The 23,539-nt window shown below is 44.3% G+C and overlaps 1 protein-coding gene across 3 annotated transcripts in view; it reads left to right on the forward strand.

The window, feature by feature from the left end:
* The window catches only part of Dab1 (DAB adaptor protein 1), an 853,780-nt gene that overhangs the window by 313,782 nt on the left and 516,459 nt on the right, over window positions 1-23,539 (forward strand). For all 3 annotated transcript variants that reach the window (XM_029476417.1, XM_029476418.1, XM_029476419.1), the window contains exon 8: window positions 5,643-5,793. The gene's annotated coding sequence lies outside the window, so the exon portion shown is untranslated. The remainder of the gene's footprint in view (window positions 1-5,642; window positions 5,794-23,539) is intronic.

Below are 23,539 nucleotides of genomic sequence, written 5' to 3' on the forward strand. Positions count from 1 at the left end.
CCCTAGCCCATGTTGAGATGACATTACAGCTAGCTATCACAACAAGTCTACCAAATATTAATTCTAGATAATATAAAAAGTCTTCAAAAACTCTGAGAGTCCCCTGCTGTCATTTCTTAAGACTCAGTGACTTGACCATATTCCATGGACCTATCATTATTGTGCATTACCTGGGATTCTTTGAGATCACCGGATGGCTCTATCACTTTGGTACCCCTTCTTCTCAAGAGGCAACCAAAGGACCAGAACCTAACAGGGGCCTCAGATCCACTTCTCCAACTATCTCCCAGGGCAGACATCCCAGAAAGTCACTCTCTCCTACAGTGTCTTCATCTTTCCATTGCTGCTTTCTAAAGGGGTTAGGGGTGGGTCGTGTCTTTATTTTCCAGGGGAAAGATCTTTTTCTGAAGTGTTTGTGTCACTGGAAGAATCCTTCAAGGGTCTGCTCAGCATCTCCACTATCGCCACCATACTAATGAGTCAAAACAGTGGGAAGTTTGTTCTAGTTAAAGTGAGAAGTTATACTAATATAGAAGCTGCCAGATGTTAATAAAGCTTGCAGTTTGTATCCAGTTCTATGCTGTGGAACGGGATGTATGTGTCTCTACCTTTGGTTGAATAAAACATATGTATATCTTTTATACGTATGGTGCAAACAAGACCTCAGGACTCTTGTAAAGTGAGATTTTGACATTTCTTCCTTTGAGTAACCCTGCGTCTGCTTCTCTGTCTTAAGAAACAACACAGGTTAAAGCAGCCTGAAAATATCATACCAGCAAAGAACTAGGCCCAAGAGACATCAGCCCGGGCTCGGCAAGCCAGTTTCCTCCCCAATGCCAGGAGCAAAGACTTGCAAGTGGTAACATTTTTAAAACGGCATCTGTGCTTATAGTGTAAGAGGATGGCGATCGATTTTCTGACGCATGCCAAAGGGCCAGTCTCAGTTTGGAACCCTTAGAAGATAAGTGTGAGACAATTCATAAAGTTCTTAGTAGGGAGGGCTCTCAACTAAGGTATGAGAGGAGAGCAGGCTGTGTGGAAGGAAGCTTAGCTAGGAGATGGTGCTGGAAAAGAGTCATTCTCCGTCACTGGAGCATGCGATGAGGAAAGGCATCTGACCTCATTGAGCCTATGGACAGTGGGGACAGTGTTGCTGACATAAAAAATGAAAAACCCTCCCAGATCCCGGATAGTGGCTCTCTTCTGCAAGAGGCTAGTTTTAAGGAAAGGCTCCATATGTGAACCATTAGTGCTCAGCACTCACAACAGCTGGGAGATGGGTACTCTAGCCCATTAAAAGGACTCTGGGCAGAGGACCAGGAATGTCTCTGAGTGACAGAGAATGAGAAAATCACAGCCCCCAGGCTGCTTAGTTTGCGCCCTTAGGTATAATGCAGACAGTTCCCTATACAGGTGAAATATCTGATTCAGAAAAACAAAGTTAAGATTCCTTTCCTTACTGTTGTGTGCTTGATACTACAATGAGTCACTCATCACCTGCTTCCTCAGAGAAAGGCTGTCATTCTAATGCTGCCAAGACCCTGGTGTGACTGGATCCAGGTACCTTTCCTGCCCATCCCTCTTACCCACCTATTGGGAACTGTCCACATCACTCCCCCTTTCTCTTCTAACTAGCAATTAAAGCATCCCCCCTCCAATCAGTAGACCTACATCAGTGCATATGGGCTAATGTGTGTCATAGTCACTTGTAGGGGATCGCATGGTAGATTCATTTTTATTTATTTATGGTGTTATTTGTTGGTTTATTCTCAATACTATGGATTGAACCCAGGACCTCATCCATGTCAAGTAAACACTGTACTGTACTGTAGATTTGTACACTCAGGACACCTTTTCACTTTTTCTTAGAGACAGTGTCTTTCTCCATTGTCTAGGCAGGCCTTGAACTTTTGAACCTCCTCCTGCTTCAGCCTCCAGAGTAGCTGAGGTTATAGGCCTATGCCACCAAGCACAGATCCGTGGCCCTGTTATAAACAATCTGGCAGGAATCGAAATCTCAGAGCATTGACTTATAGGTACTCATTGATTATCTATAATGCCTGCTCTGTCATTGTAGGTCTCTTCTAAGCACTTATGGAACATTATGGATTTCCTGTAGAAGCCCACAGATTGCCAATGATAATTGTGCCTCATTAAATGGCCATTCGTTCAACTCTCTATTGAGTATTTATTCAATGCCACACCATGGATTGGAGAAATTAGATGAACCAAACTGACGAGGTCACCGCCCTTATTCTAAGCAAAAGAAAGACAATCAATCCTCAAGAAGCTAGTACGTGAATAAGTTTAGCTGGTGTGAATGGGCACTGAAAATGAGGCGAAGCAGCAGCCAAGGAGGGCTTCTGTGAAGAGACAACATAGGAGATGGACATGTGAACTGGGACATACAGTTGTCTAGACATCTGAGAAGGAAACCTTCCTCAGGAAACAGCTAATGGTGTAGCCAGAAGTGGCAGAAAGCATGGCACAATTCAGGAGCAGGAAGAACATAACATTAGGGTTCCAGAGAATGTGTATATGTCGGTCAGGGGGTGATGGATGGGAGAAAACAAGAGCAAGCACTGGAAATAAAGAAATGAAAGCTATTTCACCCTCCTTTCAGACACACTTGGAGGGCACTGTGAGTGGCTATGAAGAGTTCCCTTACAGATCCTCTATGGGGGCTTATACTATTGTTTCAATGCCTTGGAGTGCCTTCAAAATGCAACCACCATGATTCTGTGTCATTGTTCATTTCCTGTGGGAACATGGCAGATTCTGGAGCCATTTAGTTGGTCAAGATCATAAAGTCACTATGACTCCAGCTGTGAAATGAGCCTTTCTCTCGAGGCTCCTTAATCATATACACAGCATCCCTAATGATCATTTGGAGATTATTTTAAACCCAGGAGTTAAACCCACTCAATTTCTCCCCTTTATTGATTAACATGAGAAATTGATCCCAATAGTGCAAATAATGGCCCCCAAGCAGAAATATTCTCCAGTGTATTCATTGGCTCGAAGCAACAGAGATACACAATCAAAGGGGTTTAGTACAATAGATGTCCATTTCTTCCTTGGGAAGAAGTGTGACATCCACAGATCCAACTCGCCAGTTCTCCATGCAGTAGACCTGGCATCTAGCACTACACAGCTCCCTGGTCTTCCAGCAGGATGATGCTCCAGCCACCATACATGTGCCAGGGATCAGGCAGACAAAGAAGGTGGAAAAGGGAAGGGAGCCTACTGGTTGTATGTTTAGAAAAAAATCAAGACAGTTTCTTAGCATACATACTTCTGCTGACACTTGACCAGAGCCAGTCACATGCTAAAGGACAGCCAGGTGACTAGAAAACATCATCTTCATTCTTGTGACTGCTAGCCCGGGGGTTGTTCTGGTACTGAGAAAAGCAGGGAAGTGGCGTATAAGAAACTGACTTTCTGTTCCCTGTGTGGACACAAAGCATGTGACAAAATTCCTATGAGGAACAGCAGTCACCTGTGCTTGGCAGCCTTGAGATTTAAGATGCTGTAGAACTGATTTGAAAGGGAGTCTGGGAGTGGCCTAATGTTGTCAACTTCAAATTTCTCCAAGTGAGGGCATAGAAAACAGGTGAGACCCATAACCCACTGTCATAATCCTAGCATGAAGAGGACTGTGAAAGGCCTTGTTCCACAAACACCTTCCTGGGAAAAAGGTAGCTTTCATTAGGTAGGGAAATCCACTTTTTTTTCTTTTTTACTAAAAGGTGGTAAGAGTTTCCACATAGGCTGGTATTATTAAATAGTACTCCAAACAGAAGGCATTTCTTTATCATTGTGTGGTTTTTCATCTAAAACTTCCCTGCACATAGCAATAAGAATGCCCATTTATTTAGTGCAAACTATTAACTCAGTAGACCTGGGTCGGATTCTATTTTGTAGATGTTGTATTTCACTGAGTCAGTACCATGATTTTTGTTCTTTTTTTTTTTTTAATTTATGGTCAGCATTAAAGCTCAAGAAATTTCTCATTTTAAACGAAATCAATTATTGTTTCTCTTGGAAAATGGGCAGTTCTGGCACTCAGGGCCTTGGTTTCCACATGGTCACTCCCAGCTGGATGCAGCTCGGCAACAGCTGCCACTTCAGATGGGCATATGTGCGCCAATTCATTACAGGTCCCACCTGGCCAGCTCCTCTCCTTTATGCTGGCCTCCAGGGCTCGGTGGGAGGCTGAGCCTGCCACTCCTAATTTGGAGTCACTAATGTTCAGGTATTTCTGAACTTCCCATCAGTTAGGACATGAAGCATTAGTATTCACACTTTACATGATCAGAGGCATGGAATGACCCGAGACTGAGGAGTTAGTATTTACCCACCTGTACTCTGAGCCCAAGGCACTCTACCACCCCACCCTCCAGTGGGCCTCAACCTAAATCTTTCTCCTCCTCACCATCCCCTTTGTCTTCTCCTTTTATACACACAATCTGGGTTGCACAATAACCATAAATTTAGCTGTGAAAACTTCTGATTTTCCAGTTTCCCCTCAAGTATTATTTCAGAGTCCTTTTTATATTTGTTCTTGGGGGGAGAGGGATGCTAGTTCGGGGGCGGAGGGGTGCTTGCCATTCATCATACCGACATCACATGCATGTAAACAGCTTTGAGCACAGACATGGCTTATTCAATTGGCCCTAGCTATCCCACAGAGTGAGGCAGTGAACTGAACTTTGGAAATAGCGGTGGAGGTGGGTGTACCTGACAGAGCTGCCCCAGTGGCCCTCCTGACCCTCCCACCCCATCCGAGCTCTTAGTGTTTCAAGGGAAAGGGCTTTCAGGAGATGAGGCTGACTGCATCCTTTCATTAAAGCAGCTCTGAAATAGAACAAGGGTTCCCACAGTTTGCAGCACTGAACTTGTCTCTCCTTACATTGGCACCTTTTTACCCTTTTACTCTCAGATCCACACTGAGGGCTTTGAGTCAGATGAGAAGGCCTCACCACCTTATGGATGCATCCTACATACTGTCAGGTTTCCTTTCCAAAAGACGCTGGGAGAATATTGACCATCTACATATGGATCACATATTTAAACAGGTGTCACAGTATTTGTTTTTCATTCATTCAAATCGAAGTGACTGTGCTGTGTCAGACAAGAAGGGGCAGTAGGTGTGTAGACAGGAGCAAGAGGCAGCCCTTGCACTTCAGCACCCTCAGCATGGGATGGAAGATTCTTCTGGGAACAGGCTACCATGTATTCATTCAATTGGTGGACAAGATATTTTTTTAATGCATCCTGCAATCTAAATTCCATTGTTGGTAGGACTTAATCTCTGTTGTCACAGTTTTCATTCTAGAGAGAATTTGCTCTCTTAGCTTTCTGTGCCCTCTGTAACAATACGCCACAAACATGATAGCTCAAAACAAGGTGAATGGTTTCTCTTCATGTTCTCAAAGTCTGAAATCTAAGATCACTTTCACTGAGCTAAAACGGAGGTATTGGCCATCCTGCATTTTTTCTGAAGGTTCTGGACCCACCCCCATCCCCACCCCTCCTTTCCCATCTTCTGTGAATGTACAAGCTTGGTTTAAGGCCACTTACTCCATGCTGGTTAGCCTTGCCCTTCTCTAACTCCAGTTCTGCCCTTCTTTTCTCTTTAGCTCTGCATCCCTCCTCTAAGAGCCTTGCAATTACACTGGCCCTGCTGGAACAGTAGAGAATCATCTTCCTGTCAGAGGAGTCTCCACATGATTCCATCTGTGAGGGATTGGTTTCCGGATACATAGTTAAAGGTTGGGGAGATTCAGACAGGTGAGGACATGTTTGGGGTCCTTATTCAGCCCTTTAGCCTACCACTGGAACAGACAGAAAATTGAAACTTTCTTGTGTGTGTGTGTGTGTAAAGAGAGGGAGAGAGAGAGAGAGAGAGAGAGAGAGAGAGAGAGAGAGAGAGAGAGAGAATGTGTGTAGTGTAGGAGTGTAAGGCAAGGGTCCATGCATAACTGTTTTAGGTAAGGCATGACCTAAGGAGGCTACATTTAGTTGGGTGAAGTGGGAGACAGGCACTCTTGGTGGACATTCTCAAAGCTGTGAAGTTTGGAAGAACAGTGAGTACACAGATTCCGTGCCATGAGTGAACTTGGAGTGCTGATTAAAAATAGCAAGGATTCAGGCAGGACTGGGTCAGAGCACAGCAGTGATGAAGGCAGCCCGGGAAGGGATTCAGGGTCTGTCATGAGTGTGACAGAAAGATCCTAGAGGATTTCCAGTAGAGGAACTGTGTGATCTGATTAACATTTCTATGTAACCTGGCTCCCAGGAGAACTGACTGAAAGGGGCACGCTGAGGAACAGCAAAGCCTGCTGGGAGCCTGCTCTTTGTCCAAAGTAGGGATGATGAAGCCAGACCAGGTGATGGCAGTAGAGGTGGCGATGCCTGATGCTCAAAGGGGAGCTTCGTAGGAAAGCCTGCATGGCTTACTGCTGGAGTGGCTTTGGATGCTGAGAGGGAAAGAAAGGTCCAGGATGGCACTGAGGTTTGGGATCTGAGCAGAGCTCTATGCATTAGATGTCCTCCAATGTTAGTTTAAGAGCTTGCATTCTGACCAAAAAGGCTTTGCTGACCTCAGGCAAGCCGCTGAGTGGCTCTGAGTTTCTGTTTCTGCTTCCATTCTGTGAGCTGACAGTGAAACATAACTGAGCAGTCTTTCCTTAGTGGCAACCTATCTTGTGGGGAGAAAGGAGTCACCATGAGTATGAGACTCAGAGCACCCTGGCTCGGGGTGAATAATAATCAGTGATTATTAATATCTATCCAAGGCTTTTGATTTACAATCAGAATCATTGAAACATGCTTTTACTAATATAGGAAGAAATAAATTAGTCTGGACCAATTCAGCATTGTGTCACACAAGCCTACTGGGTACTCAAAATTCAGACATCTGTCAACATTGTAGCCACTGGGTCCTCGGTTTATAAGGGAGGGTCAGTCAGCAGCAACCAGGTGCAGGGAGTGGATAAGGGCTGTAGAACCACAGAGAGTCCCCTGTAGGTGAACATACCAGAGAAGAATTTGGGCCCAGTGCCCAGCATTTAATGAGAGACTAATAAATACTCGTTCCTTGTATCCATCTGAAAATAGTGCCAACTTAGGACCTGTCCAGAAGAATTCTATTTGTCCAGAGTATGCTATTTTTTAAAGAAATAGGACTGTATTTCTAACAAATTGATCATAAATTTGAGGTGTATGCTGAAATGACTAAATAAGATGTTTTAAAATATACTTTATTTACACTTTGAGAATTTATGCATTCACATAGTGCATTTTAATCATTTCCATTCCTGGTCCTCCCTCCATCTCCTCCTTTACCATCCTCATCACATGTTCCCCCCAACTTCTTGTTCTCTCCCCTCATTAAGAAAAGAGCTCAGGAGGTCCAGCTTGTGCTGCCAGCATGCACATGGGTATAGGACATCACAGAGGCATGAGTAGCCTACCAGGGGCCACATCCTTAAAGAAGATTGATTCTCCACTCTTCAGCAGCCATCAGCTACCAGTAGCCCCACAGCCAGCGATGGGACCTCATGAGCTCCTCTCATACATATTGGAATTGTGATTGGCTTGATCTTAGGCATAAACAAGATAATTTAACATCTGGAATTTTTTAAATGCAGAATCTAGGTTTTTAAGATTTCTTTTACTACAGTTGTTTATACAAAGTTTAACTTTTTATAAGCATACAGTTTGGTAAAATGATACATTTTAGGGTGGGGGAGATGGCCTTGGTTGGTACTGAACACACCACCATGGCAAGCAGAGTTGACTCCCCAATGTCCAGGTAGTAATTTAAGTATAGTGGTACTGTGTAGAATTGAAATTCTGGGAGGACAGAGGCAAGAGAACCCATGGAGCTTGATGGCAGGCTAGTCTTGCTCAGTCGATGAGTTCCACTTTCACTGAGAGACCTGTCTAAAAATGTAATGTTGGAGGGGCTGGAAAAATTACTCAGTGGTTAAGGACACTTGTTGCTCTTACAGAGGAACAATGTTCAGTTCTCAGGCCCCACATGGTGGTTCACACCAATTCATAACTCAAATCCCAGGGGGTCTGATGTCATCTTTTGACCTCTGTGGGCACCAGACATGCATGTGGTGCACGTGCACGCATGGACACACACACACACGCACGCACAAGCAAAACACTCATGCATATAAGATGAAGAAAATCTAAATATGATGTTGTTAATTAAGGTAGAAAGCAATTGAGGAAGGCATAGATTGCCAGCCTCTTGCCTGCACACATATGTGCATGTATGCATATGCTCTTTAAAACAAACATGTAGGCACCCACAAATATGTACACATACAACATACATGTACAAATGCCCACAAACATACATACCAGGAAAACATTTTGCATATTGTCTACCTCTGAGAAATTTTAAGAGGTCATATTGTTTGATATTTACCAAAACCCAGTGGGTAGCCTGAATTTCTGGGAAGGAAACCTAAGATACATTTCTGCTACCAGCAAGCCATGGGTAACTCATTATAGAGAATCATGACTTCTTCCTTTTTAGAGAATATTTATCACTTCAGGGGAGCTTGCAGCTTTTAGTCTAGCATTCAAAACTTGCAGATAAATCCAGGGCAGGCGCTCGGAAGAGAACCGGAGACGTAAATAAGGCTGGTTTAGGTCCCAAGCACTTTAGACCCTGCAAACTGAAGAGTGTAAGGCACTCATGGACATTCAATTGTAATTTATATTCATAAATTGCATTTTCATGACATATAATTTTATCAAAGAAGAATAAGCATCAGTAGTTCATGTCTTCACAAAAACTTGAAAGTAGAAGGTGTCAGAGGGTTTCTCCATTTTACAGATAAAATAAACAAAAAACAAAAAACAAAAAACCAACTGAAGCATGGATGAAATAATTTGAATCTAAAAAGAGCATAACCAGTCAGCAGAAGACTGTGGGGAGTAAGAGCAGGTGTCTGGAATCAGGCAGACTCAGTTCAGGAGCCTGAATTTGCAGTGCGCTTCTCTCTGTAATTCTGAGATGTTGCTTAACCCATGGAGCCTTTTGCGTAATATGAGTGATAAGTTTTAAAGGGTGTTTTAATAATATGTTTTGTGTGTGTGTGTGTGTGTTTAGCCAAACCTCTGGCATATAACAAGTATATAATAAATAGTGGTTTGTTTAGCCACACTATTAATAGAAAAGAGAACAACCCAAGTATATTCTAGATGTGTATTTTTTCCTGAGGTCTATCGAGTCATCAAATTTGAGCACTCAAAAGACTTCTGGATGTTCCTACAGGCAATGATGAAGCCCAAACCCAAGAGGGCAATAAATTCCACTTTTTAGAACTATCTCTTCAGCCGGTTAGTTTAATGATCAGATATAAATTTGCATATAAGAGAGAAAATCATAAATTGTCAGAGCTTGAGGTGACCTTACTTTCCAGGTGAAGACACTGAACTAGAGAGGTTAAATTTTAACATACCCACACTCTGTTTCACATACATTCTTTGAGTTGCATAATTCATATGTATATGCACATTCAAATATATGTATTCATATATAAATATATACATATGCACATACATATATGATCATTGCTCCTAAGGGAATGATCTATATAGTGTACAGATCCCTTTTCCTGGAATGGACATGCCTGGATATTAGGCTATCATATATACTGCATATGGGAATAAGGAAAGAAAAATGGTCAGCTACCAGGCAATGCCACTTTTTGTCCCCATATCATATGCTCTGAAATACTTTACATCTCTAAGTTCTGATTTCCATATGGTTCTGCCTGCCTGGTGATGGCCTTGTCAGCTGAATCAAATCCCCTTGGTCATAACTGCACCAGTCAATGCAGGACCACATACCTTTGGTCTGTCTTGAGCTTCATTTCATAGCTCATGTGTGAAGGGCTTACTCTCATGTACTGTTCATCCTCCCCTTTTAGACTCCTCAACATGAGCTAGAAAAGCTTGGTGTGTGAGTGTGTGTGTGTGTGTATGTGTGTGTGTGTGTGTCTGTGATATGTTTGTAGTTGCTTTTCATAAAGAAGGCTCCTTTGGATGGCTTTGCAGAATTGGCACTGGGCAAGGTGAACTTTAACCAGGAAGCCCTAATGCAGAGTTCTAGGATTCACAGCCTAGAAATAATGTCAGTCTGTCCTAGCCAGGGCTCCTGAAAGAAAGGATGGAGAGATCCAGTTTGAACATGTTTTCAGGGTCAAGGTTAAAAGATGTTATGGCATCTGGTTTTACGTGACTAAGTAGATTTGACATCTAGTTTATATGCCTAAGTAGATAATAACTCTTACCAACAGAGAAGGCAGGGGAAAAAAAAAAACAATAGATTTGAGAGGAAGACAGCGAGTCAAGTTTGGCCATTAAGTCATATTAGGCCCGATAGAAATCTAACATTTGCACATAAATAGGAAGCTGATGTAGAGAAAAATGTGACCAGCTGTGGATGCAATTTTTTGGCCTGTGATCCAGTGTAAACATTCATGTAGCCAAACAAGGAGTTCAAAACAAGCATGCTTTACTGTTTCAACATCCATGATGCTTTCTGTGACTTAATGTAACTTATTGTTAGTATAACAAATTTCTAGTCGATACCTAAATAGCTGGCCAGCTTAATGGCTCAATGATATGCCATGGAAACACTGGACTCCCAAGTATAAAGAAGATCTTCAGGCAAGAGAGCAGACTGGATATGAGTCTGAAGAGCCACAGCAAAGGTTTTGTTCCAGGGATCACATTGGGAGTGATTTGAAGAAAAGCTTCAGTGTTCTGGGACAAAAGAAAATTCGACAGGTCATTGGCTGAGATTCAACATTATCAATAAGGAAAAAAATAACATCTAGTGTGGGGAGGGAACAAAGAATAGTTACGGAGTGTATTAGAATGTTGGACTTAGGCAGCACTGGCATGACTTCTTATAAAGAACGGAGCCATGACAAGAAGTGTGATTTGTACTAAGGGGAGGAGAGAAAAATCATATCAGTAATGCATTTCCATTTGAACTAGAGCTGCAGTGCATTCTCACAGGAGCCCTCCTTAGCACACTGCCGCAGTGGAATGCAGTCGGTGGACAGTGTGTTTCATCCTTCCCCATATAATTAACTGAATGTCTCCAAGGGGGCAAACCCTTCCCATGATTTCTGGGTAAAAGCTTTTCTGTTTGGTTGGGTTTTTACTTAAGAGATCTCCAATCCACTCTCAGAGTCGTTGCATTTAATTCTACACCATTTGCTCTCTGCTATGTGTACGATCAGAGAAGAATGTGCAGATGAGCTAGATAATCCCTGCCCTCCAGGCTTTCACAGTCCTGTTTCGAAGATAGAAACAAAAATAACTCACCTCAGGAGCCGGATGACTGCCAGAAAGGAGCACCCCAAACCAGCAGGGGGCAGCAGACAGGAAACTCACTCAGGGAGCACTCTCTCTTTGTCACCCTCCAGTTGCCCACTCCACTCTGGCTAAAGCACTGTGCATCTTGCCTCTGTGCTAATTTATCTAATTAGCTTGCTATTTTTGGATTTCTAACTTGTGCCACACTGTAGCAAAATACTTCATAGAAACAACAGAAGGGAGGGAAGATTCATTTGAACTCCTAATTTCAAAGAGATTTGATCCATCATGGCAGAGAAAGAAGAGCAGCTCTGTCTGTGGGGACAGGACTATATGATAGTGACTTGCTGACATTACAACAGACCTGGAAGCAGAGAGCTAGACCAGAACCAGAGGCAGATGCTACATGCAAAGCTGGCTCCTCACAACCTGTTCCCACTAGCTAGGCTACATTTCCTAAAAGCTCCACAGCATCACAAGCTGAGAAACAAGACTTAACATAAACCTGAGGGTAGATGTGGTGGCTTTCATGGGAATGGCTCCATAGGCTCTCATATGTTAGTGGAACTATTTGGGAAGGATTAGGAAGTATGACTTCAGTGGAGTAGGCATAGCCTTGTTGAAGGAAATGCATTGCTAGGGGTAGGCATTGAGATTTCAAAAATCCCATGCTAGACCCAGTGTCTCCCTCTCTTTCTGCTTGTTGCCTGCAGATCAGGATGTAAAGCTCTCAGTTATTGCTCCAGCATCATAGATGCTTTTCTGTTCCCCACCTTGATGAACATGCACTCACCCTTGGGAACTGTAAGCAAGCTCCCAATTAAAATGTTTTCTTTTAGTAGAGTTGCCTTGGTAATGGTGTCTTCACAGCACATGGGACTAGAACAGAAGCTGAGACTGGAAATTTTAGACCCAATAATATTCTTTAAGGTTATTTTTGTTTGTTTTGTGGTGTGTGTGTGTGTGTGTGTGTGTGTGTGTGTGTGTGTGTGTGTGTTTGCCATTGAGAATTGAATATAGGGTCTGTAGCATCATAGGCAAACATTCTACCATGGAGCCATGCATTTAAAACTCTCTTTCTATATTGTTAAATCTTTTTTATTACAGGTCTTGGTTTGTCAGGGAGCTCGTGTACCACTGCACAAACATGTGTGTGAAAGTCAGAAGACAACTAATAATGGTTTGAATGAGTATGTCACCCATAGGCTCTGACATTTGAATGCTTGTTTCCCAGTTGGTAGAACTGTTTGGGGAGGCTTGGGAGGTGTGGTCTTGTTGAAGGAAGGGTGCTGCTGGAGGTGGGCTTTCAGAATGTAGAGACACCGTTGCTGTCTCAAACTCTGCTTCTTGCTTTGGATTTGAGGTGTGAGCTCTCAGCTGTTCTGACAACATTCCTGCCTGCTGCCAGGCTTCTCCACTATAAAGGCCTTATCCCTCTGGCACTGTAAGTCAAATAAGCCTTTCTTTCCAATGGGTTGTGTTGGTCCTGGTGCTTTATTACAGTAGTAGATAAATAACTGCAGGCTCAAGCTTAGGTCACTAGGCTTGGCAATGATCACTCAGACCTTCTGTGCCATTCCACCAGTCTTGTGCTTTATTTTAAATACCAGTACATTATTTTGAAAGGCCCAACTGATATGATATTCCAAGGAAATATATAAAAGTCAGGGAAAACCTCATAGTTTCACCAACACATGAACTAGTTACCACACAGAGTCACCTTTCAACAGACATGCTCACAGACACAAGAGCCTTAGCCAGGGTCTCCAAGTGAACACTGGGGTTGTCTGAGGGTGCTGTGGGTAGTTATAGCTGTAGTGATAGTGTCATGAGCCATCCCAAACAGTTCTTGCTTGAGACAACTTACTGTAACCCTGCTTGTCTGGGCAGGGGGATGGGGGGACATCACTCAGGACAAGGTACACTGGGAAATGCTCATGTCATTTACAAAATGATATCTGGTGATTCAACTGAAATGGTATAAACAGCTAGCTGTCATGTGCAGAAAGTGGTGTCTGTCTGTCTTTCCTCTATTACTCAATATAGTTAGCACAGCACCAGCCCCATCTCTTTTTAATTGGTTTTTTTTTAATAATAAACAAAAATACATACAAAACCAAGTTGTTGTTCTTCATAATGGACAGGCTGGTTGGCCTTGTATAATCTCCTGGGTCAAAACAGCATTCCAGGGGGTTTTCATCTTCGTTTTTTAGCATGAAGACTCAGGACTTGGAAGCAACTGACATTGGAGTTAGTATTGGAGCCCAGTCTTGAAGCAGCTCCCAGTACTTGCTCTCTGTTTGTGTACCTTGCACATGGGTTTTACTTCTACTTCCACTGTACATAGGGTCACAACAGCTGACAGAAAAGAAAGCAACAGCCCTCGCTCTGTTCAGGACAGTGAAGGTGCCCGGAAGCACAGGGGAGAGCCAGCGTCAATGACCTTGAGACAAGGGCTCCAGCCAGAGGAAGGGTATCAGCATTCAGAGAGGGCTGTGGGAATGAGGAGCACGGTGAATGGTTGGGTTTAATACTGTGCACACACTTCTGATGAATATGCAAATGTGGCTGGTACCAGAAGCAAGAGGCGAATAGCATTTACTAAACAGCAGTGTTATGCCACTCTGAAAGGGGGTGTGTCTGCAGCATGGTAATCAAATTAATCCTCTTCACCTGTGAATTATCAGGGGCTTTGGGCTCTGTCCAAAAAAAGCGTCTGACTTGAGTTTGCTTTTCTCGGAGCCTCTTGTGTAAACTTGAGTTAATGGAAAAGCGAAGCTTCAGAAAACCAATACGAAATAGGCAGTAGTAAAAGATACCACTAAGAATCTGCCCCTGGTAGGGACTTGTTTGGTAATTCTTACCCAGGGAGAAACAGAAGCTCCCTAACCGAGCATAGGTAAGGGAACACTTCCAGGGATCTCATTGCTCCTCCCCAAAAAGGCTACACCAGAGAGACTTTATGGCTTTCCCATAGCCAAGGAGATGGAGATCCCTCCTCTAGTCTGTCCCAAGCCTATAGACTCCAGCCTTGGCCAAAGGCCATGTGCAACTAAGACAGAGTTGCAAACAGCAGGTAGTGGGAAGTTGCTGGATAATCAGGTAATGATCTTGTGACCCTGCACCCCCTACCATACAGTTATGTAAACGGTAAACCAGAACAGGTGGGATAATCTTTGGCAAGCAAGCACAGCCGAACACTGCAAGATAATCCTGTACAACAGGACCACAAGCAAAAAAGCACTTGGGTTGTGCCTGTTCTGGGTTGTCTCAACTGGTCTAATAAAGATGACTATTATGAAGAAGATCATGGAGGTTATATTAGGCCTTCTTCTGAGAGGCACTGAGCGTGTGTGGTCCAGGAAGAATTTATCACTTCAGTGACAGAGGAGGCAAAGGATGACTTGGAAAGGGATTGTTGGCAGGGACCGTGCCATTTCTGAGAACACAGAAACCATGGCTGACAGAGTCCTTTTCAGCAACTGAACTAATCCCAGTGTGGAAGTCACTCAAAGTCATGCAGTTAGTGGTGGTCCTTTGTCATTCAGAATGGCCAGATAATCTTACCCCCCTCTCTAGGAAATAGCTTCTAAAGGTCTTTGGGCATCTCCTAGTTTTCCCTCAGGAGCAGCCAGAAGATGTTCTGCTCTTGCATCCATTAGATCAGTCCGGAAGTCCAGTTATGCCAACTAGACTCTCTCATAAACCCCGAATTGTATGCAGTAATTACAGAGCAACATAGGCTTGGATCCTCTCGCCATGGCCTACTAAGCTTGCTTTTTAGGTCTCTAAATCCACCCTTGTCCCCATCTTCTCATGAACCTGGTCCTGAAGCCCCTTTGCCAACATTTAAACTATCTGATATCCTCTCTAGTATTTCATCTCTCCATCAAAAGAAACCAAAACCTATCTCTGCTGCTTGTGGGCAAGCAATCTGAACAAGTGCCCCCCTCATCCTTTCATTTGATGTCTTATGACCTCACCCTGTTACAGGAGTTGTGTAAAGAGGAGATCAGGGCTGTTTTTAGGGGTGTGACTTTGTAGAGAACTATACCTTTGCCGTAAAGCAGGATCTGGGCTGAAATCAGGACTTCTGTTTAATCCTCAGAGTTCGGTAAAAACTTGGCACAGGAGCAAGCACCTATCACCCTAGAACTGAGAATTAGAGATGAGAGAATTTCTGAGGCTTGCTAGGTAGCCAGCCCAGCTGGCTATTTCTGTGAGATCCAGGTAGATTGAGAGGTCTTGTCTCAAAAACACAAGATGGAAGGTGATAGAGTCAGGCACTTGACATCTGCCAATGGCCTCCCCAAGAATGCTCACACACATGCACATGCAGCCCAGAAGCTGTACACACTACATATGAGCACACACACACACACACACACACACTGATCATGTCATAGATTCCTTTGTGCCATGGTAAGTTGAATTCATGCAGGACAATGTGGAAATTTCTCCCTTTGCCATGATACCTACCCTAGATACATAAGTTAGGTCTTATTATTAGCAACTCTATTTTTCTTTTTTTAATTATTTTCTTTATTTACATTTCAAATGCTATCCCGAAATTCCCTATACCCTCCCCCCACCATGCTCCCCTACTCCCATTTCCTGGCCCTGGCATTCCCCTGTACTGGGGCATATAAAGTTTGCAATACCAAGGGGCCTCTCTTTCCAATGATGGCCGACTAGGCCATCTTCTGATACATATGCAGCTAGAGACACGAGCTCTGGGGGTACTGGTTAGCTCTTATTGTTGTTCCACCTATAAGGTTGCAGACCCCTTCAGCTCCTTGGGTGCTTTCTCTAGCTTCTCCATTCTCTAGCTTCTCTAGCCCTGTGTTCTATCCAATAGATGACGGTGAGCATCCACTTCTGTATTTGCCAGGCACTGGCATAGCCTCAGTCTAGACAGCTATATGAAGGTCCTTTCAGTAAAATCTTGCTGGCATATGCAATAGTGTCTGGGTTTGGTGACTGATTATGGGATGGGCCCCCGGGTGGGGTAGTCTCTGGATGGTTCATCCTTTCGTCTTAGCTCCAAACTTTGTCTCTGTAACTCCTTCCATGGGTGTTTTGTTCCCTAATGGAAACTAAAATAGAAAGTTAAGTTCTGCCTTTACTATGAAGCTCCAGAAGGGCAGCCTACATTAACTGTCAGGAAGGACAGAGACCTTAGAATGGACAAACAGTGTTTCACCAAAACAGAGCTCAGGCATAGGCAGGTAGTATTTTCCATTTTGCAGTATTGGCAGAGAACTGAGGGAAAGAATGAAATGCAAAACAGCACAGGTAACCAGGCATCAGTTAAAAGGGAAAAAAACCCACAACACTCCTTTTTAATTAAAATTAAATGTCCACTGTGAAGAGGGGGAAATGCAGTGAGCAACAAACACATCGCCTTGTTTAATCACCTGTGATGAATTATAATTAGGATTTGAAAATTATTGAACTTTTTCCCCCTGTTCACCTTGGATCTCTGAAGGTGAATTTCAAAGAGTACGGGAAGATGAATATTAAAAAGTTTGTTTTATACTTGAGCGCCAGGGCTCCCATCTCATTTTTCCATTAAAGCTCAACTTTTGAAATTTTCCTCTCCGCTTTGCAATAATTACATCTTCTGCCTGACAACTCATTACATGACAATGCTTATGCTAATGCGATTCTATAGGCTCCGCAAAGGAAAGCACAGGTTTTCAGGGATGGCCTTGGAGGGGCTTTTCCTCCCTCGTTCAAAGAGGCCCTGCTTTAACCCAGTCCTCCTGTGCTCCAGGCACTGAGTGTTGACAGGGCTACCAACGTTTACCTTGGGATGACAGACACCCAGTGCTGGCTGTGGTGCCCTTGCTCCTAGGCACCTGGAAGCTGCTTTATTGCATTTGAATTTAAATCCTGCTTTGTTCTAGAAAGGCAGGAAGTGGGACGACTTGCATGAAGCTTTCTAGTTTACCAGTGGTACAGGCCCATTCCTCTCACTTGCCCTGCAGTGGTAAGCTGTTTCCCTCAGCTTCCTGATCATGTGAGCATTACTGTGCTTGAGTTCGCATGCAGCTGGTAAAGTCCCTACTCTGTGCAGACTCTCTCCAATACCCCCTGCCTGCACTGAGCTTGCTTGTGTTTTTGTAGAGAATGCAGAGGGGAGAAACCAGTAGACAGTGACATGGCACTGCAGCTTGTCCCTCAATCCAACAGGAGAGCTAAAGGGCTCAGAGATCACCTAGACTTGGCAATAGGGTGTGTCACCATGGGGTGGGATAAGCCTTACCCATGAAGGTATCACACTTTCAAGTTCTCATTTGAAATTAAAAGGATTGGCTGGCTGGACCAAAAGATGCAAGACAGGAGGATGAATGTATTCACTGGCCTTCTGGAATCTTTTATGGCCTGCGAGAACAGCAGGTAGCCCTGCCTGGTATATCTTGAGTCACACCTCCAACCAAGGGGGCCTTGCTCATCATCAGAATACATTTGCCATCCAGATTCTTCCAAAAGCTTACAGGTCATTTCACCTCAGTTTGTCTTCTCGATTATAGAAGTAATTGTTAAATTCTATCGTCAGGAAAAGCAACAAGGAAAGAGAATCCATGGATGCTCCATCTGTAATAATCAACAAAGGCTTTCAACTACAACCCATCCACCCATGCCCTTTGCAGGCATGAACAATATAGTTCATATAGGGCCTTGGAAGCTGGGAGCTGTAGGCAGAGTGGGGAGAAGAATATCCTGTTTGGAGAGACAAGGGAGGAAGTCAACTGAGCCTGCTGCAACCACAGGGCTGGCTTCATGGTGTCACTAAGGAGACCTAGAACTCCTTGGAAGACTTTGTGGACTCCTTCAGAAGCAGCTGCTGAGGCTGGCCTCCAGCCCTATCAGTTCCTGTAGGCCCGGTGCCCAGCCCCCTAGGTGAATTCCTGTCACCATGTCCTGCAATGACCACACACCAATTAGTTCTTTCCAAGTAATTTCCCTGTTCTATGTTCACTGTCTCTTAAGAAGCCTGGCTCATCCCCATGCGTTGGCTAGGAGGCTGGCTTCTGAGCCTCTGGTCCTCCCACTGTCCATCCTACCCTGCCCTTCCTGGAGACCTTTCTTCAGCTCTTTATATCTAATGCAGTACATATGTTAGGTGTGGACTATGACCGTTACAGAACAAGATGTCTGCGGCACTCTTTCTGCCTCACTATGTAAATCAAAGACTAAAGAAGAGCGGGCCCCCAAACGTTAATGTGCAATTATGAGAAAGATACCAAGTTATGATTGGGGGGGTGTTTTTGGATGTGTTGTTGTTCTTTGGTTTGATGTAGCTTTGTTTTCTATTTGGTTTGTTTTGTTTGTCCACTTCTGTTGTATAGCTGGAGAAGCAGAGGCTTGGAGAAATTAGGAGGGATTCGAGGGGGAAATCCAGCAAAATAGTGATGGAGTAGGGATGACCAGCTAGAGGCTTATTTACAGTATAGATTCCCATTCCAAGCCTGCTCAATGAAAAAGTACATTAAAAGAATGTTCCTTTTCAGGTAACTTACTTGCACATTTTAAACTTTGGCTGGCTTTATCTGAAAGACGGTGTTAATGAAATAAGGATTGGAGTTCACACCCTAGCTTCCTGTGCACTTGCTGTGTGACTGTGAGAAATGCCATTGCTCCTTATTTTCCTTATCTGTATTATGAAGAAGTGAGAGAATCTACAAAATAGTAGATGTCAGTAGACAATGAGAGGTGCCTGCAGAGCCCAGCCCCTTCTTATAGTACAATGGAAGTTTCTTCTTGCTAGCTATTCTCAATGCACCATTGTAGCTCATAAAATGTGGAATGAAGATGTTGGACTAAAGGAGCCCTGATCTTAGGTCTGAAAGCTCCTGGAACTTAAGAAGCCTCAGGTGGAGATGCCATGGGCCCCACACATCAGGAATGTTTCTTAGTGCTCATTAGGTTTTTTTTTTTTCTCCCACTCGGTGGACTATATCTAATGGCACACAAAGCAGTCTGCCTCTCTGCTCCCTTCCCAGTGTTGTGCATCCAGGGAGGGGGATTTCTCCCCTGGCTGACTGTTGCGTGTCCTTGTTCACGGTTTTGACTCCTGCTTTCCCGTTTTCGTGCAAAAGGAATTCTGAGAGAAGCGCATGTTGATTCTCTGTATGGCTTCTTGATTAGATGGCAGATTTGTAACAGGGGTGGATGTGACAATCAGGCAGGCTTTGATTAGACCTTTCTGATATGTAAATCCAGGTGGATAAGATAAGTGGCGTTAGGCTGGGGCTGGCAACAAAGGTAGGGAGAAATCCCAGGTGACTGGAATTAAAGAAGCGGCTGAGCAGTGTTTGGTGGGAATGATGTGAATTTCAAAGAGCCCGGGATAAACACTCACTTTCAGATGGGCTAATTTATGCAGGAAGTCATTTGAGAAGCCAATTCTCTCATCCCAGAGAGTTCATAGAAGCTAGCAAAAAAATGGTTACACACTGGAGTGTAAACATTGGTAATTGGTAATTAATGGGCACACCTACGAGGAAGGCATATGCCAAATTAAATTGATTGCTGGAATCACTCATTGATTCATTAAGCCGTGTGTGCGTTTGTTTTTGAGCTCCGGCTTCATCCAGGCACTGCGCTTGGTGTTGCAAAGTCACAAACAAACAGTACCAGCTTCTGCCTTACAAGAGACCACAGATGAAAGGGATGGACAGTGGAGGTTGAGCACGGCACTCTTTTCTCCTTCCTTCCTTCCTTCTTTCACTCACTCTTCAGTCATTCATCCATTCTTTTCATTCTTGCTGTAGAGACTGTTTATGGTAGAATACAGAACAAATCCCACTGGGAGGGACCTGGATCATGGCATACGGCCATACTGCCTTCCTGGGACAGGAAACACCTAGAAGATATGCAGTGAGCTTTCAAAAAGATCTGTAAATGGATGCATAGACCCAGAACCACATGGGTCGTTCCTAGACTAATAGTTCTTAGTGCTAGAGAAGAGAGTCTTGATGCAGGGAACCTCCAGCAAACAAGGAAGGCTGACTTACCCCTTATCCAGGAACTGGGACACTTCCCTTCCAAGGCAGTGATCATAGAGATAACACTTGATTTGGGCAGCAGTTAGCATCTGTGAAGGAAGTGGGTAAAGACAGCAAGCATTCGTAGGGGAATGCATCCTGATGGGAAAATACCTACAAGACGGTAGGCCATAAGTAAGCAAGGGGGATGGAGAGGATGAGATGTCGGAGGTCAGCAGGCCAGTGTCTATCCAGGACTTTAAATTATGTTTGGGCCTCCTAACAGAAAGTCCATGTGGCACGGGCACTGCTACAGCCCAGCCTAGCAACATTTAAGAAGAAGGTATACTGTAAATTATAAAACAGTGTACCGCTAGAAGACCCATGCTCCTAACAAAGGCAGGAGTGCAACCCGTTACAGTGTGGTAAAGGGTTTGCAAAGGGAATAACAAAATAAAACAGAAAACACCAAGGCTTAGCACCAAAGGGACCCTCATTTGAATTTTAGAGCCTCCACTGACTTAGCTCCTGACTGGCCTTGACAAACCTCAACTGTACCCCAAGGCTCACGTAGTAGCGGATGGCCCTGTTGCCTCTCCCTGCTGCTGGTAGCAACAGGAAAACGTGGCGTTTGGAGAAATGAAGAAACAAGTCACAAAAGAGCACATGCCCTGTGATTTCACTTTCAGGAGGCACCTAGAGCTGCCAAGTTCAGAGACAAAGAGCAAAGTGGTGACTGCCAGGGCAGGGGTGAAGTTGGGTGGGGGAGGTGTAGTTACTGTTCGATCCATAGTGACAGTCTTGCAGGATGAAAACATTGGTTATGGCTGCCTGCCACTGGAACTTTGAGCTGTGACTTTAAAATGATTAGGAGTGTCTTCTAGACAACACATCCCTTCAAATTCCCCTGCTAAAGCGCTAGCCACCCTCATATGTCTTTGTGTGTGTGTGTGTGTGTGTGTGTGTGTGTATACATGGAGAGAGAACCTGTAAGAGAGCAATTGAATGAGACCAGAGGGGTGGACCCTGATACCATTTAACTCGCATCCTTATAAAGAATGGAAGAGATGCCAGGAGTGTACTCTCTCTGCAATCGGAGCAAAGGCCAGGAATGAACACAGGCAGAAGAGCCAAGGTTCCTGCAAAAGCCAGCCAGGAATGAGAGTTTCCCAGAAGTCAGCAGGACTAACATCTTGATCCCTAAGGCTTCAACCTCCGAGTCCACACTATTGTACTGTGACAGTCGAAGTTGACTGATACAGATGAAAATTTTTAGGTTTATTTTATCATGTTTTTAAACTGGGGGAAGTGAAGTGACGGGAGGTGCACACTTGCAATCCCAGCATTCAAGAGGTGCAGGCAGAGTACCCCAAGGCAGCCTGGGCTACAGAGGGAGCCTGGGTTTCAGAGGGGAGAACAAACAAAGCAACCGGTCTTCCTTGCAGCCCACACTAGGTAAGTCAAGTTTCCTGATGCCTCCCCAGCACCAAGCAGCCATAGCTTGACTCCGCTTTCTTTTATCTGTAACCTGAAAAGTCCCTACTAACCGGAGCCAATTTAAATTTCATCAGTCATGTAAAGAGGCTCACGGAGCATTGGAACATCTTATTAACTACAATAAAATTCCCAGCCCCCAGCAAGTCTTTGCTACCCTGTGCTACATACCCAGGTAACAGCTGTGCTGGTCAGTCTTTCCACCTCTCCCCAGATATCTTCAGGACAGAGGACACCAACCCCAACGATGGCCCATAAACAATCCAGGGGCTGCCTGTATTAATTTTTAGAGCTTATCCCTAAATTCAGAATTCCTGTGCTCAGAGATAGCCCCCCCCACTCCTCCCAAAAGACGCAGCCTTGAAAATAGAGGGATACTTCTCCTCAGAGCCCTTGTCTCCCTTCCACAGCCAGATGTGCCTCTCTGCGAGGGAGGCTTTTCTTATCTGGCTCTTTAAGGGCAGACACTCAGGAAGGGCCCGGCCTTGCTGACAGCCCGGCTTGCTGCTAAAGGGATTTCACACTATCAGGACTAACACCCTAGCCTATTAGATTGCAGAAATCCTTTCAAGGCAAGTCTGGGCACATTTGTAACTTATCTGAGGAAAACATCACAGAGAATATTTGTATCCAGGGATCCTTCAGGGGAAAGGGAACAGATGAAACCTTGCCGGCATTCTCTCCCTTCCAATCTAACTTCCAAAGGCTACAAAACTCCACTCTAACCCGCTCGCTGGGTGACACTGCTGACAGGCACAGACCTGCCTCGGGCAGATGGATGTTGATCACAGCAAGAAAGTGGGACCACCTGTAGGTGCTGTGTTTGTGGACACTGTGCATTAAGTTTACCATAATCCTATGGACGACTCCAAACACCCATTCTACAGACCGAAGGAAAAAACCGAGGCCGAGAAACTGCAAGTTGCCTGGATTTGGACAGCATCTCAGTTTGCAGAGCTAGGATTCGAATCCAGAACTATTTGCTCTCTGTCCACTAATATAAACTATACCCAACTCAGATCTTTAGTTTCTCTAAAATAATTTTGGCTTTGTTTGTTCTTCACTGGACACCACCTTAATAAAGCTGGCTGGACCTTCACTCCAGAGTGTATTGCTCATGGGCAAGATGGCATATGCCAGTCACCAAGAATAATCAAAATGCTCTCTGGCCCTCAGACCCTTTACAAGCTGACTTTATTTTTCTGATGGTGACACAGCCACTGTTGAAGGGATTGTAGCTGGGTTTCTCTGATGACAAAGCCCAGGAGCTGTATCTGGGGAATGCTGCCCCTCCCCCCAGAGTCTCCTGGCTGTGCATTGTTCCACCACAGGTACAGACAGTAGCATCCTGAACGTTTAGTTGCTGTGTACAAAGAGATCTTCCCTTCAACCTGGCTCTGTATCAGAAACACGTGAGGCATTTAATTAAAAACAAACAAACAAACAAACAAACAAATTCTTAGGTTCTATCTCAAGACCTTCTGTTCCGTGGCCAGTTGTCAACTTTACTTCAGGAGAAGAATGACGTTAGAGATCAGGATGTCGGTGAAAGGTGTCTATTTCAGACTCAGCGTGGCGGTGGGGTTTGAGTACTTCGTTTTGTTGCTCCTATCTTTTTCTCTTTTCTGAGTGAACTTTTAGAATTAAGGTTGCCTGGTTTAAGGGAAGGAATATTTCTGTCATGACTGTAT

Source organism: Mus caroli, chromosome 4 (assembly GCF_900094665.2).
Source record: "Mus caroli chromosome 4, CAROLI_EIJ_v1.1, whole genome shotgun sequence".
NCBI classification, from domain to species: Eukaryota; Metazoa; Chordata; class Mammalia; order Rodentia; family Muridae; genus Mus; species Mus caroli.